Source organism: Colobus angolensis, unplaced genomic scaffold (assembly GCF_000951035.1).
Source record: "Colobus angolensis palliatus isolate OR3802 unplaced genomic scaffold, Cang.pa_1.0 Scaffold286, whole genome shotgun sequence".
In the NCBI taxonomy this organism is placed as follows: Eukaryota; Metazoa; Chordata; class Mammalia; order Primates; family Cercopithecidae; genus Colobus; species Colobus angolensis.
In genome coordinates, this window is record NW_012116110.1 from 3,351,121 (window position 1) to 3,356,088 (window position 4,968).

Sequence of the window (4,968 nt, forward strand, 5' to 3'; positions counted from 1 at the left end):
AATAGCCGGCCGGTGCAGTGGCTCACGCCTGTAATCCCAGCACTTTGGGAGGCCGAGGTGGGTGGATCACTTGAGGCCAGGAGTTTGAGACTTGCCTACCCAACATGGTGAAACCCCGTCCCTAGTAAAAATACAAAAATTAGCTGGGCTTGGTGGCAGGTACCTGTAATCCCAGCTACTTGGGAGGCTGAGGCAGAGAGAATTACTTGAACCCGGGGAGTGGAGGTTGCAATGAGCCAAGATCGCACCACTGCACTCCATCCTGGGCAACAGAGTGAGACCCTGTCTCAAAAAAAAAAAGAAAAGAAGAAAAGAAAATCTAGACATGGCTGCCAGAAAAAGAAAATGAACTCCAAGAGAAAATAAAATGGGTCTTAAAGAAAATAACTGCAAATCATTTAAAACACGAGTAAAATTAGAGCATATGACCTGGAAGATGAACACAAAATAACTTTGGGTTACTCATATGTACTAATGTCAGCTCTATCATTTCCCCATCATTGATAGGTATAGGAAATTGTACTGTGTTGATAAAAAGCAGATAAGAAAGAGGATGGCTGTCAGTAACTCAGCCCATTATTACAGTAAAACTACTCCAGAAAACCTCTGGCTCAAAATGCTGCAACATATAACAGCAGGAACAGAAAGCGACCAAAAAATATTGTTACAACTGTCCATTCCAGAAACATTTAGAGATGGTCCACCACGAGATGGCCTTGACCAGGCGTGGCTGAACATCTTCATTATAGCTAAAGCAGATGCATCATGTGGTATTCTCATGACAAATTTCAGGGCCCGAAGAAGCTATTCAGGGTCCTGTTTTCCATTTGCTTCAATATATTTAAGCTCCTTGAACTATGATATCCTCCCAAACAGGCTCGCTGACCTCATTCACTGAGGCACCCACCAAATATTTGTTGAGCTCTTACCATGGGTCAGGAACTGTTCAAGGCACTGGAAATAGGGTGTTGAACAAGAAAGAAAGACATGATCCTTGCTGTCGTGAAGCATTCATTTCAGAGTCACACTTCTTATGTTCACACACAAGTTAAGCGATATTGGTATTTCAGAGTGAATGTGCTTTGTAACCAATATTGATATTTTTCTTCTCTAGAGGCTCTGCTCCCTTTATTTCTTAGTCATAAAACAAATATTTTTTGGAGGACAGCAATGAAAACTTGGCACTTTTAGAAAAGCTGTTTATTGCTAGAAATGGGCTAAGCTTACCTTTTCCTAAAATATCTGTAGAATGAAAACATAATCCAAAAAGACACACATTCACCAAGAGTGTAGCACGCTGGCCTTTGACTTACATAACTCTAAGGAACTAACTAGTTTCTATTAATGTTTGACGAACTTTGACAAATTAGCACAAAGGATTAGATCAAATGAACTGTATGCACTGTCTGAACAAGAGGACTAAGCGAAAAATAAAATAAAATAAAATAAAAACCCTCTCTTACAAAGCATGTTGGACTCAAGTACACCCTCCTAGAGAAGAAAACTGAGACTGCTAGATGTGGAGCAACTGGCTCTAAAACACAGAATTAGGGTAAAGGGAAGGAGGTCACTGGAGCGGCAAGGGCGGGCGTGAGTCCTTGATGATCATGGCTAGATTTCAGCTCTGCGTCGATACAGGCTCACTTCCTTCACATGGGGAAACAAATAACAATAAAAAATTAGGGAGAGTAGCTAGAAGCCAAGGCTCAGCTGGGAACAACAGGAAGCAGCCGCAAGTTGAGTGCCACTGTGGCCACTTCAAATGGCAGAAGGTGAGAAACCAGCACAGCCGGCAACTAAAAATGAACTTGCAAAACACGAGCAGGCAGAAATCGGGATTTTAGCCTCTGGGGATGCAACAATGAAAAAGACCTGGGGGCCTCTGTTCTGAGAACTCTGAGATTAGAAGAGGAAATAGATGAATTACAAGATGTGATAAAAGGGGTGAAGAGTCAAAATGAAGAACACAGTGAACCTGGGGATGGGGCGGGCGGGAGCAGATGATTAATTCAGTCCAGTAACACTGGTATCATAGAGAAGGGATTATGCTCTGGGTATTGAAGTATAAATAGGAGTTTTCCAGGGAGACAACTTGGAAAGACCATAGCATTTCAATTTGGAAAACAGCAAGCTTACAGATAATGAACTAAAATCATGTATTACAGCTGAAGCTTAAACATCAAGGGGGAAAAACAGCAGATAAATCTGGAGAAGTAGGTAAGGACTTTGGATATTATTCTGAGGAAAGCCAGTGAAGCATTTTGTTTTGTTTGTTTAACTTTGTTTTGAAAATAAATATAAGCTTACAGAAAAGTTGCCACAATAAAAAAGATTGTACAACATACCTGCATACCATTTATCTACTGTTAACATTTTGCCGCATTTTTCATTCTCCCTCTCTTTCTTTCAATATATATGTATCATTTTTTGAACCCTTTGAGAGTAAATCACATACAGCCATTGAAGTGATTTCATTAGTGGGAGAACATGATCAGATTTGTGTTTTAGAACAGTTGCTCTCGTGGGGGTAGGGAGCTCTTCAGGACTATATACCAGAGGCCTGGAACTAAACTAATGAGAAATCAAATGAGGGGTATGTCTGTGGGAATGGAGAGGAGAGAGTACATTCGAGAGAGAAATAAATTTTGCCAATTGCATGTGGTATCTGAGGGACAGGGGTGAAAAGAGTGGAATCTGAGTTTTGGGACTGGGTAACTGAGCGGTGGAGACCCTGTCAAGACAGAAAATAATAAATAGAACATAAGAAAAATATGAACAGTTTATATCTATTGAATGCTAATTATATGCTAGGCACAGTTCCTAACACTTTAGGTATATTAATCCATTTAATCCTCAAAACAATCCTAACAGGTTTGTTCTTTTATTAACTTCATTTTACAAATAATTTAAACAAAACTTGTTTAGAGAAAAAAAATTAAAATTAAAAAACGTGTTTTGGCCGGGCGCAGTGCTCACGCCTGTAATCACAGCACTTTGAGAGGCCGAGGCAGGCGGATAGCTTGAGGTCAGGAGTTCGAGACAAGCCTGGCCAACATGGTGAAACCCAGTCTCTACTAAAAATAGAAAAATTAACTGGGTGTGGTGGCATGCTCCTGTAATCCCAGCTACTGTGGAGACTGAGGCATGAGAATCATTTGAACCCAGGAGGTGGAGGTTGAAGTGAGTGGAGATCATGCCCCTGCACTTCAGCCTCTGTCTCCCAAAATAAATAAATAAATAAATAAACAAACAAACATGTTTTGAGGAGAAAAATGATAGAGTCATTTTTGGGGACAAAAAGTACAACCTACTCTTTCTAGAAGCTCCTCCAAAAAGATCAAGGGAAATGTGGGACCATGGGTCAAGGAATTGTCTAGGAAAACTTGGAACATTTAAGTTTCATTGACATCAAGATATAGCTTGCCATACTCCAAACCTCCAACCTTAGCTTAAATACTGAAGATTACATTCATTTTGTATGTAATTTTATGTCTATAATGCTGGAGATTATGTACACATTATATTAATATAACTTTAGCTCACCCAGCAAATAATTAAACCTAAAATACCAAAGAGATGCTTTCAATCAGAAATTTCTTTCAAATAATATAAAACAAAATTAGATATGGAAATGGAAAATCAATTTTATTTCTATTTTAATTTTCAAAAGGATTTTTAAAAATCACTGAGAAGAAAAGCAGCATCTTCTGGGCGCCCCCTTGTGGCTTGGATTAATGATTCCCAAATTTGTCTAATGGACAGAATTTACTTGGAGAACTTCATGAAAATAGTTTCCAAGGCTACATCCACAAATAATCAGAACAGAGTAGAAAGAGATCCACACTTTTGAAAGCTCTCCAAAGAGATTTTGATGACCAGCCACTGTGAAAACCTGCAGTTTAAAAATTCTTTTTTTTTTTTTGTGAATCAACTTCAGGGCCGCGCGCGGTGGCTCAACACCTGTAATCCCAGCACTTTGGGAGGCCAAGGCAGGCGGATCATGAGGTCAGGAGATAGAGACCATCCTGGCTAACACGGTGAATCCCCATCTCTACTAAAAATACAAAAAATTAGCCGGGCGTGGTGACACACGCCTATAAATCCCAGCTACTTGGGAGGCTGAGGCAGGAGGATTGCTTGAACCGGGAGGTGGAGGTTGCAGTGAGCCGGGATCGCACCACTGCACGCCAGCTTGCACTGAAACAACTTCAGAAACAAAGATTGTAGAATCAAGAGGAAACTTAGAATTCATTTTATCCTGTCGTTGCCCTTTACATGTGAAAAAACTACAACCAAACACATGAAATGACCCGCTCAAGGTCACAGAGAATGTAAATGTCAAAACCTAGAGCAGAATCTAATGTGTCCTGGCCCTAAATTCAGCGTGATTCATTGGAACAATGCTGTCTAATCCAATCTATCTCAACATGTTTATCCCTTAACTCACTGACAGTTCTACAACGCTCCCTACACCCCACATCGCCTCTGACTGAGGAGAGCACAGGCAAAATTGCCAGTGTCTTCCTCGGAGATAACTTTTTCCTTGTTAATATTTGGCATATCGTAGATTGATTTTAAGGCGGCACAGAGAAATAAGCTGGAGAAAGTATCTCCTATAGGATGAGCCACTTCAACAAGCTGAGTTTCTTCTCTTCTCCAAGATCCGTCTAGAACTGATACTGGAGGAGTGCTGAGCAGGGACCCTTCCCTGCAAATATCGAAGTATTGCCTGTCATTCCACATTAAACATTTATTTCTTTGGGTCTTGAAATTTGAAAGTGCATCTGAAAATGCAGCTTCCCAGGGAGGGATGGGGAAGATGTAACAGGAAAAACCACCTTTCTGTCTGCCCGTAGGCAAGGATTAGTTAACCAGCTGCAGAAAGACCGGCTAAGGCCCAGGCAAGGTGCTGAGCCAGGAAAGGAATTTGGAAAGTAGAAAAATAGGCCTGATAACATTTGTCTGCCT

At 40.7% G+C, this 4,968-nt stretch overlaps 1 protein-coding gene across 1 annotated transcript in view; it reads right to left on the reverse strand.

Moving 5' to 3' along the window:
* Positions 1-1,053, reverse strand: part of TMEM2 (transmembrane protein 2) — a 131,665-nt gene extending 130,612 nt beyond the window's left edge. Inside the window, exon 1 of the mRNA XM_011948904.1 lies at positions 930-1,053. The gene's annotated coding sequence lies outside the window, so the exon portion shown is untranslated. The remainder of the gene's footprint in view (positions 1-929) is intronic.
* Between the last annotated feature and the right edge of the window lie 3,915 nt (positions 1,054-4,968).